The 12,194-nt window shown below is 37.3% G+C and overlaps 1 protein-coding gene across 1 annotated transcript in view; it reads right to left on the reverse strand.

Moving 5' to 3' along the window:
• SMYD3 (SET and MYND domain containing 3) overlaps positions 1-12,194 on the reverse strand; it is a 707,726-nt gene that overhangs the window by 611,291 nt on the left and 84,241 nt on the right. The gene's annotated exons all lie outside the window — the stretch shown is intronic.

Genomic DNA, 12,194 nt, shown 5'->3' on the forward strand with positions numbered 1-12,194 from the left:
ATTACAGTGCTTGTGTGCAGCTCTTTTTTGTCTTTATCCTTCCAATATCCAGTCAAAAGACTATTTTCCAACATTAATTAGGATAGTTCTTTTCCTTCCCTCTCTCTTTGGTGAAGTTGTGTTATTCATTTGTTAAGTTCATTAGTAATAGTTTGTATTCCATTTTGGTTTCCCCTCACATCCTGGTTGTTTTTAATTTACATAGAGTAAAATATACTCTTTGAGGTATACGGTTCTATTCTGGTAAATGGATAGAGTCATGTATCCAACACCACAGTCATAATACAGAATACCCCCAAATTCCCTCATATTGCCCCTTGGAATCAACCCCTTCCCCATCTCCAACCCTGACAACCCCTGATCTGTTTTCCCTTCCTATAGTTTTACCTTTTCCAGTTTAATTTTTTAGTGGTTTACAGTCTATCGATTGTGCTTACGTTTGATCTGCTGATACCATTCCATAGCTTTTAGAGGCTCTGTTCTGTGTCTTTTCTACTCTTTTTTCTCTTTTTTGATTTTCTTCTCTTTTTCAGTAATTTCTATTGGCCTATTCACAAGCTCACTGATTCTTCCTTTGGCTGTCAGAACTACTGATAATCCCACCAAAGGACTTCTTCATTTTTGCCTTTTCTCACTTCTAGTGCTTCTATTTAATTCTTTCTTCCAGTTTCTATCCTTCTGCTAAAACTACCCATCTAATTTATCATATTGCTTAATCTTTTTCATTATAGCTTTCAATACAGTAATTATAGTTACTTTCAGTCAGATAGACCCAAAATCATATCTAAATCTGATTTTGTTGACTGCTCTGTCTCTTGGCAGTGTGTTGGGGGTTTTTGTTGCCTTTTTGTACACCACCTAATTTTTTGGTTGAAAGTTGAACTTATGAAGGAGATTAGCAACCAAGATAGCAGTTTTTATGCATAAAAAGCGGCATACCCTTTTCTTTTGCTATGCCTTTCGGGTGGGGGGTTAAGGTAATCTAGTCAGAAATCAGGCTAGGTTTGAGATGTATTACAGATATGGTTACCCTCAGGGCACCACAGTCTTCGAATTCCTCTCCCGGTAACTTGTGTTTAAAGTGTTTAGAGTGAGAACTCGTTCTCAGTGTCTGCCGTACTCTCAGCTTTAGGTCTTCCCTTTGTGCTGCGCCTCAGAGAAGTCTGCATGGTCTGGCCACTCTCCCAGCAGTATTCCACTGTTACTTGTTACTTGATGCTTACCACTCTGGTGAGAGGAGACAGGAATAGGGATTTCCTGTTGTTCCGATTAAGCATAAATCTTAGACAGTCACTGTGTCCCTGGGTCTCAGGAATGTGGCCTTCTCAGTGCTCCTGTCCCTTACCCAACGGTGGTTCTGAACTCATCATGCCACCCAAGGGTAGCTTTGATTCTACTTCCTACCCTCAAGTGCATTGGGTTTTTACCAGTACCCTAAAGGCAACAGTGATTTTTCTGCCCTTCCCCTGTTTTTATTCGGTAGAGGAGAAAGGAAAGGTAGGGAAGAAGAGTACTGGCATAATTTCTTGCTTCATCTACAGCAGCTGCTCTTCTCCGCAATCCCTGCACCACCCGAGGATGCTTTTTCAGGAATCTCACCTGTCTTTTGGGGGAACACCTGGTAGAGTTCATAGAGAAAAAAGGCTGCCAAGTGGATATAAACTCTACCTATATGTGCAGCCTGCAGAGTCTCCACATTCAGCATCCATCAATTTCTTTATTCTAGCTAAACTCTTACCAGTGCCCTGCAGTGGCTGCCCCAGGTAAGCAAGTGCTCATGTCTCTCTCTGTAGGCACCTGTTTCTCCTTAGACCTCAAGCCAGTTGGCGGCCCTGTAACCTAAGCTATCTGATGTATTCCAAACATATCATAAGCTTGCAGCTGTCTGGCCTGTTTTTGGGGGGGTTGGGGGGGTGGGTCATGTTTTAAGCGTGGAAGAAATGCTCTTTCTGCACAATTTTGTTTTTATTAATGCATGAACTTATTTGCTAAAAGATAAGACTATGAAACCAAATTTAAAGCGCATTGAAAAGTCAACTTAAAAGCAACATTCCAAATTCCAAATTAAAATACTTTAATATAATATTTAGTCTTAAAACCTAGAGACTTTTGGCTGTTCACCGATGTGATTTTTTCCAGCTGTTTGTTGATATATCAAGAAAACTCTATTTCCCTAACAATAAAATAATTCAAAACTAAATTACAATAATGCATTTAGACATAAACTACACTAAGGATTCAGCCTAATAAAAAACACATAACAGCTGATAATGATTTCTTAAAAGCATTTACTTTACATTTGACAGAATGCTTTGAGAACACCAATCATGTATTCATAGTCCCTATAATTCTGTTTTACAAAATATTTCCTCAAATCTCTTGGGAGATTACTACAGGGTTAAAAGCTGCCTTAAGATCAAAGATCAAATAGAGGAAAAAACCCTGTAATTCTCCATAGCAGCTCATTGATCTTTCCCATCTGCTATTCAAAAAGAAGGTGTACGTTAAGTTTGAAAAAAGAAAACCTTTTTAACTAGAAATGACAGTAAACTGATTCTGGCAAACGTTCAGAGGGAATTTTTTCTTTATGAGATCCAACTCCCTTTTGCCAAAATATAAACGATGTCAACAATAGGAAAATAAAGTCTAGTCAATAAAGTACTGTCTCTTATTTATATCTTTCTTCCTGCAAATATATCACATGATCAGATTTCTATTATAAAACCACACATAGTGAATGAATTTTCAACCAAGAAGAGGACTTTATAAGCACAAGCTTATGGGTGAATGATGAGAGACAGCTGGAGAAAGACAGTGAAAAATGTAGTTAACTCAGGCCCAGAGAAATTACTTTCCTGGTATAGGCCAACAATTCGTGAGCTTCCCTAGACTTTCCTTTATGTTAAAACCTAGAAGCTCTGTCCTATATCTTCATCTTGGAAACAATCAAGAAATTACCAGAAGACAAACGACATGGCACATTTTTTAGAACAGAAGAAGCACTTTTTGTCTCATAGGCTGTATCTACAATTGTAGCCTTTGGTACCCACCAAAGTATTCTAGAAGGCGGTCTGGTTCTTTCCTAATGTGCCTTTACCTTCTCTCTCCTCTCACAATCATTGAATTGTACATTTAAAGTGGGTGAACCTCATGGTATTTAAATGATACTTTAATAAAGTTGTTTAAGAAAAAAGAAAAGAGAAATAATACTGGATCCATGTTACTGAACCAATGAGTGAATCTACAAACAATCCCCATTTTACCTCCTATATACAGAGGTATAAATAAAAGACACCTCAAAAAAAGACAGAGGGAGGAAAAAAATAGTCTTTTCAACAAATAATACTGGGACAACTGGATAGCCACATGCAAAACAATGAACCCTTACCTCACCCCACGTATGAAAATTAACTCAAAATAGATCAAAGAACTAAATGGAAGAGCTACAACTCTTATAAGGAAATGCAGATATAAATCTTAGTGACCAATGCATTAGACAACACTTTCTTAAATATGACACTAAATGCACAAATAACAAAAGAAAAAATAGGTAAGTTGGACTTCATCAAAATTAAAAACTTCTGTGCATCAAAGGACACTATCAAGAAAATGAAAAGACAACTCACAAAATAGGAGAAAATATTTGAAAAATCATATATCTGATAAAGGTCTTCTATGCAGAATAATGAACTCTTACAATTCAACGAAAAAGAGACAAATAACCCAATTTAAAAATGGGCAAAGGATTTGAACATTTCTCCAAAGAAGATATAAAACGACCGATAAGCATACGAAAAAATGCTCACATCATTTATCATTAGGGAAATGCAAATCAAACCACAATGAGATACCACTTTATACCCACTAGGATGGCTATCATAACTTTTTTTAATGGAAGTAACAAGTGTTTTTGAGGATGTGGACAAGTTGGGACCCTCATACAATGCTGGTGTAAAATGGTGCAGCCACTGTGGAAAAGTTTGGCAGTTCTTCAAAAAGACAGAGTTACTATATGACCCAGCAATTCCGCTCCTAGGTATATACTCAAGAGAAATAAAAAGATATGGCCACACAAAACTTGTTCACAAATGTTCACAGAAACATTATTCATAATAGAAAGTGGAAAAAAAACCCCAAATGTCCATCAACTGATGAATGTATAAACAAAATGTGGTGGTATATGCAGACAATGAAATATTATTCAGCCATAAAAAGGAATGATATCACAATATATACAAATATCAAATCATTATGTTGTACACCTAAAACTAATTTAATGTTATATGTCAATTATCCCTCAATTTTTAAAAAGGAATGAATGAACCTTGAAAGAAGTCAGTCACAAAAGACCACGTATTGTGTGATTCCATTTAAATGAGTTGCCCAGAATAGGCAAATTCATAAAGCCAGATAATAGACTAGACCAGGGGGTAGGGAAGAGGAAAACTGGCAGCTACAGAGTTTCTTTTTGGAGTGATAGAAATTTTCTAGAATTAGATAGTGGTGATGTTTGCACAACGCTAAATATGCTAAAAACCCAATTGTACACTTTTAAAATGGTTAAAATGGTGAATTTTATCTTAATTTAAAAAAAATAATAAATGGAGGAAGGGGTGATGGTAGCCAGACTGCAGACTCTCTGAGCAGAAATGCCTTCACCATGGCTCCTTCCTGGGACCAAAATGAACACCCCGTCCCAGGAGAGTGGGCACACCTTAAACCACTGTCAAAGCTTTAAGTAGACATGAGTTAATTAAGAATAGGAAGTGATAGCCACAGGATCTAACAGGTGGTAGGAGTTCACATTTACTAATAGAGGGAGACATGAATTTGGATAACCAATAGTATCCATGAAGGGGAGCACATATACCATCAGTCCCACACGTAGAGGGAGGACGGCAGGGTCCCTCAGTTAGCAACTGCTGAACTATTCTGTAGGAGATTAGAACAGAATTTTCGCATAGCCAGCTGCAACCCATTAGTGGGTTGTAAAATCAATTTAGTAGGGCACTTTTTAAGTGAGCTAAACAAGGGCCTAAAGATGAATGGAATAAAATATATCCCAGATCACAGGTAGTAAGGTGTTATTTACTAATTGCAGTTATAAATATATATGTTTGTACTAACTCAAGATATAAAATAAATTTTTGTGAATTATAATTCCAAAAAATATCTGAAAAAAACTAGTGTACAATAGCTAGTGAAAGTCTTTGTTGCAGACCATTAACAATACATAGGTATAAAACAATCAATATTTATAAACGTGCTTTGGTTTTCACCATCATCAGAGCCCCAAACTTTGCTTTACAACTGGAAAAAATACTAATAGTTTTATTGTCCCTTTTGGGAAGAGTTTAATCCAACTTGTTATATTCATTTGTTAAATATTTATGGTAATACTAAATCTGAAGATAATTCTGTAAGTTTTTCTTCTTCAGTGTACATGCAATAGATGTTTTGGTGATCTAGAGAACTGGTAATCTCCAGGTTTCTCAAACAGAAGCCTACTAGTGAACAGAGGTATTAAATACTCAAGAAAGTTTCTCTCAGATATTCACAAATAGTGCTTTTTGTTGCTTCTTATAGTCGTGTCTAATAAAAGATAATTCAAAAAACTAAAAGGCTGTATTTTATAATTATTCTATTATGTGCACTTCAACTAAAATTTTTACTTTTTAAAAGGGTTTGTTTCGCAAATTGAAGATAGTATTCACTACAGAGGACTGGAGATGCAACCTCAGTTCGATTTTATTTCAGAGTTCAATTTTTATTTCATAAATTGAAGAATGTTCTTGTGATATGGTGTCTCACATTCAGTTAATATTTGGAAGTGAAAATACATTAGTTAGTAAATAAACAAGCTCTGCAATTCTTACAACACAAAAGGAAGCAGGCATATGGGGTGCTGGTGACACTATGGTGTTCAGTTTGTAAAAATTCATCAATCTGTATGCTGTGTGTGTGTGTGTGTACATATATATAATTTATATACAATTTACATAAACGTTGCTTTTATATATTGTGTATATATATTAAACATATGTATTATATATGTATAAAAATAGTTCAATAAAAATTTTTAAAGAATTGATGGGTTTATAAACAAATCCTTTCTGTGGGTGTCTGAGTTTTTTGAAGAGTATATTGTTGCTGTTGTTTTGTTTTTTGGATGGGTTTATTTTCTAATTCTAAATTTTTATCTTCAGATATAAAGAAAACGCTTCTGGCTCCACAGTTCTAGTCAGCAAATCATCTCCACAAATGACACATGGCAGTTTTGACATACTTCATGTAGGTCAAACAATAAAGCATAATCAGGTTTTAGACCCTCTAGATGGGCACTGCCCAATAGAACTTTCTGCAATGGTGGAAATGCTCTATATCTACAGGAGCCACTAGCCATTACATTTTAAATGTAGGTATGTGGTTAAAGTACTAAATTTGTAAATTTAAATCAATTTAAATTTAAATAACCACAAGTGGCTAGTAGCTATTATACTAGACTCTGGGGCTCTAGATAACACCCAGCACTTTCTGCTTTGCAGACACCAAGCTGAGCTTCACTTTTATTAGCCATAGAACATACTGAAGTACCAGACTCACTCTGACTACTACAGGCACAAGAAGTAAGAACCTCTAGTCATTTCTCCCTCACATGTGAAAAACATCCTTCTCTTTCATTAGTATCAAAAGACTACAATGAATACGTCTATAAATTTAAGACTAATATAATTAAAACAACCTAAGAAACCACTAAAAAAAACCCAGCTCCCACTAATTATAAGCAGAAGGCTACGGTAGGCACATACAAAACAAAGGACCTCTTTCACACAGGGAATTAATTGATAGTTATGGCTTGAATATGTTAAGTAAGGTTATAAATCACTAAGTCTAATAAGACCTTTGAGCTGTAAAACTTTCAGAATGGTAAAATTTTCCCAGGGAATGAGAGTTAAGAAACATTAGTCCAAATCAGTATTTACCAAAGTATGTTTTGAGGAATAATAGCCTAGAATAAGAAGCTAAATCTGCTGCCAAAAGACTGATCATGGTTAAGCTGGGAAATGCTGGACTGAACTAAGATAAAATAGCTTTGGGGGGGACTTCCCTGGTGGCGCAGTGGTTGGGAGTCCGCCTGCCAATGCACAAGACACTGGTTTGATCCCTGGTCTGGGAAGATCCCACATGCCACAGAGCAACTAAGCCCGTGCGCCACAACTACTGAGCCTGTGCCCTAGAGCCCGCGAGCCACAACTACTGAAGCCCACGTGCCACAACTACTGAAGCCCGCACGCCTAGAGCCCGTGCTCCACAACAAGAGAAGCCACTGCAATGAGAAGCCCACGCTCCTCAAAGAAGAGTAGCCCCTGCTCACCACAACTAGAGAAAGCCTGCGCGCAGCAACGAAGACCCAATGCAGCCAAAAAAATTTTTAAAAAAAAAGCTTTTGGGAAGACATTTTTACATATCCTTTAATAAGATAATGTCTCCAAGAGGTAGATTATTGAAGATTTATGAACTTATCTGATCAATAACCATGGAAAATAAAGCTCTAATCAGTATTTCTCAAATTTGCCTGGTTATAAGAATCACCTGGGGTCAAATACACAGATTTCCAGGCCTGGAGATTCTGATTCAACAGGTCTGGAGTAAGGAATCTTACTCCAGGTCAATCTTGTGGTCCAGAAAGTTTGTGTATCCAAGAAAAATCTGAAACAACATATACACATACAAACTTGCACTGACCATCACAAACACATGCAACCAGAGTGCATGCAAAAAACAGAAAATAACAAGTGTTGGCAAGGGTGTGGAGAAACTGGAACCCTTATGCACTGTTAGTTGGAATGTAAAATGGTACAGCCACTTTGGAAAACAGTAAGGCAGTTCCTCAAAAAATTAAAAATAGAACGACCATATGATCCAGCAATTACATTTCTGGATATTATTTACCAAAGAATTTAAAGAAGGTTCTTGAACACCCGTGTTCAGAGCTGTACTACACACAATAGCCAAAATGCGGAAGTAATCCAGGTGTCCATCTACAGATGAATGGATAAACAAAATGGTGCGTGTATATATACAATGGGATATTATTCAGCCTTAAAAAGGAAGGAAGTTCGGACACCAGCTACAACGGGGATGAACCTTGAGGAAATTAAGCTAAGTGAAATAAGCCAGTCACAGAAGGACAAATTCCATATAATTTCACTTATATGAGGTACCTAGAGTAGTCAAATTCATAGAGACAGAAGGGGGAAGGGGAAGTTACTGTTAATGGGTACAAAGTTTCAGATTTACAGAATGAAAAGAATTCTGGTAATGGATGGTGGTGATGCCTGCAAAACCATATGAATGGACTTAATGCCGCTGAAGCATATGCTGAAAAATTATTAAGATGATACATTTGATGTTATATATGCTTTACCACAACTTAAAGAGAAAAAAAAAAAGACAATCAGGATTGTTTGGTTACACAGCTAAAGGTTATTGCTAGAAGCAGCCTAGAGCCGCCTGACTGCCAGGCCACTCTCCTTATCACCACATCCGGTCAGTAAGAATAGATAGCCAGATTAAAAAAGAATAGATAGCCAGGTATGGGTCGGAACAGAAAGAATAGATAGCCAGATTAAAAAAAAAAAAAAAAAAGAATAGATAGCCAGGTATGGGTCGGAACAGAAAGTCATAGGTCCAGCATATCCTGGGTCTGAGAAGATTTCATTTTCTCCAGTTCTGCTAATTTAGAATTTGTAGTAACTCAAGGAAAAACTTCAGTCCACCCAAATTATCTAACTATAAAGTGTTTACTGACACACAGAGGATATACGTAACCTACCTGAGAAATCAAACTTCAGTACTTCCAGTGCATTCATTATGTTTCTAGTCTCAGAGTCTACAGCTACCATTTCTTGAATTATATTATGGGAGTAAAAACAAAAGGTTGACTGTTACCTAAAATTAAATCTCTCCACACGCTTTTTAAGTTATTCCAGCAATAATGCAAAATTTCCCACTGTTACTACTGAGTCCGGTTTGCATTTTATTAAAGATATACTAACAAATGTTAAAAATGAAGCGGCTATATTATATATTCTAAAATTTTTAATATCTTCACATGAAGACAGTCATTACTACTTTGTGCTTTTTATGTGAAATTCTGATAGAAATTTTATTACCACAGGATCAGTCAGGATTTTATCTTCTTTTAACCCAAATGTAACACATGAGAAATAAAAATTTGATTGGCAGATCATCTAATTTTACCTCAGACAGATAAAAACCTACTTTAGAAATTTTTCAAAAAGTCAAAATAGAGTTTGGGAGAGGTTTATAATGATCAGCCACCCTATAATTCTGCATTCTTTTCCACCACTACCCTTAGTGCCCCAAACACCAAATGTCATCCATATATCCTGCAAAGTAAACATCCCATCCCAAACAGGGTGGAGGTATTCTCAATTTACCCTCTGGCTAAAAAAAGTTAAACATTATTTCTGCAGGCTGTCATGGCAGTTTTCAACAGCATTCTGGAAGGAAGGGAGGAAGGGAAGAAAAAGTTTTCACTCTGACAAATAGCCATGTTTATGGGGAGTTTTTTAAACTGTATAAGAATGAGGGCGCTTCCCTGGTGGCGCAGCGGTTGGGAGTCTGCCTGCCAATGCAGGGGACACGGGTTCGAGCCCTGGTCTGGGAAGATCCCACATGCCGCGGAGCAACTAGGCCCGTGAGCCACAGCTACTGAGCCTGCGCGTCTGGAGCCTGTGCTCCGCAACAAGAGAGGCCGCGATAGTGAGAGGCCCACGCACCGCGATGAAGAGTGGCCCCCGCTTGCCGCAACTAGAGAAAGCCCTCGCACAGAAACGAAGACCCAACACAGCCATAAATAAGTAAATAAATAAATAAATAAGCAAACTCCAATCTCTTTAAAAAAAAAAAAGAATGAGGGACTTCTCTGCAGTGGTTAAGAATCCGCCTGCCAATGCAGGGGACACGAGTTCGAGCCCTGGTCCAGGAAGATCCCACATGCCATGGAGCAACTAAGCGCATGAACCACAACTACTGAGCCTGCGCTCTAGAGCCTGCGAGCCACAACTACTGAAGCCAGCGTGCCTAGAGCCCGTGCTCCGCAACAAGTGAAGCCACTGCCATGAGAAGCCGGCGCACCGCAACGAAGAGTAGCCCCCGCTCGCCGCAACTAGAGAAAGCCAGCATGCAACAACGAAGACCCAACACAGCCAAAAATAAATAAATAAATTTATTTTTAAAAAAGGCAAAATAGATTTTTTTTAAATTATAAAATAATGAGAAAAACAAACATAAGATAATAATGCAATTACCCAGAAAGACAACCACTGTTAATCAATACACACACAAAATATATATCCGATTTTATTTTTTAAGACCTGGGATACAGTTTTGTAATTTACTTTTATAACTCAATATGATTATTTGCCCCATGTCATTAAATATCATTAAAAATGAATACTAATAAAAGATACATACCTACCACATATTAAGTCCTTATCATCTGCCAAGCACTAGACTTAGCACTCTCCATGATACCCTGTGCTCATTATACTGATGAACAAACTGAGTGTTAAATATTTAGCGATATTTAGGGTCAAAGGACAAATAATCACAATAGTACTTTTTTTTTTATTGCAAAGTCAAATCTATAGAAGTCTTTTCAGGCAGAACCTAGTGAGGTGGGAACTCTCCTCAAATCAACGAGTGCATGTCTATGAAAACAAAAGTTCCAAGTGCAAAAACTAAATTAAAATAAGAATGCAAACATATTTAAGATGAAGTTGAAAATCTCGACTTTGATGTGACTAAGAAGGAAAGCCTCACATTTGACTACTATATACTATAAGTAGAGAGGGGTAATTCAAACAACCTGCAGCAGCATCATGAGTTTTCACAGAAAAAGTTCACAAAATCCCTTTCATAATTACAGGGTTGGACCCTTCTCATCTGTGACCATCTTTCTGAATGCCCTGGTATACCCCTTCCTTTGTATTTTCCTAAGAGAGGAAGAAATCCTTTCATGAATGGAACAATACCCTTGGTGCCATGTGTTGTAAGGCTATCCATGCCTGCTGCTTGGTTTCAGGCCATTCGGAATTGTGCACACCTGTTAGTGGGAGAAACATGGTCCTCCAATCTGGCCATATTACGCAGAAGCAAATTATAGGTAACCCTTGATCTCTGTTTTGTGCCTCTCCCCTTGGCCTGCCATTCATATGCATACACATATTACAGACCTATGAGGAAAAAACTTTCCCCCAAGACTTTGAAAGAGCTCACTAGGAAACTCACAGAAAAATCTCTAAAAAGAATCATTGTAGGTAAAATTCATTCTAAGGTGGTTCTTTCTTAGCTCTCATTCATGGACGTTTACTTATTAAAGTACCAAAATACCTTTGCTTCAAGGTCACTTCACCTACAGGGCAAAGTCATGGTTTGTAACAACGCTGCAGAACCCTGTGAGGAAAGTACCACCGGTCACTCCTTTTCTGACATCATTGAAACTTCAAAATCTTCAAGAAATTGGAAAGCAATCTAGTGGCTCAGTAGAAACACCGAAACAAGGACAAAGAACAGCTTCTTATTTTCCCTAAATAAACAAGACAAATCTTAGCATCTAAGTAACTCTTAAATCCTACAGAGAATATACTCCCTATTCTCTATTGCTGAGCTTTCTCCTCTGAAAAAGCAAAGAAGACAGCCACAAGTCTGACATTCAAGACATTTAATTGTGTGAGTAAAAGTGGCAATTAAGTGTCAAGACATTTAATTGTATAAGTGTCAATACATTTAATTGTATAAGGAAAAGTGTCACTTATGAAATAAAAATACTTAACATTTAGTGGCTGTTTCCTTTCAATAGGCACTGCCTAAGCGTGTTGCACACATTAACTTATTCAGTACCCACAATAATCACATAAGGTACATTTTATTGTCATTCTCTTTTTGCAAATGAGCAAATCAAGGCACACTTGCCAAATAACTTGCACAGCTAATTAAAGTCAGAGCCAGGATTTGAACCCAGGTAGCTTGGCTCTAGAGCCCATAGTCTTAACCTCGAGGCTATAATGCCACCTTGAGTGGATCAAAATAGACTATAAAAGCTTACTTTGTATTTTCAATTAAGAATGAACCAAAGCTGAGTTTCCAAGCCACTCTCACTTGTC

This window comes from Eschrichtius robustus, chromosome 3 (assembly GCF_028021215.1).
Source record: "Eschrichtius robustus isolate mEscRob2 chromosome 3, mEscRob2.pri, whole genome shotgun sequence".
NCBI classification, from domain to species: Eukaryota; Metazoa; Chordata; class Mammalia; order Artiodactyla; family Eschrichtiidae; genus Eschrichtius; species Eschrichtius robustus.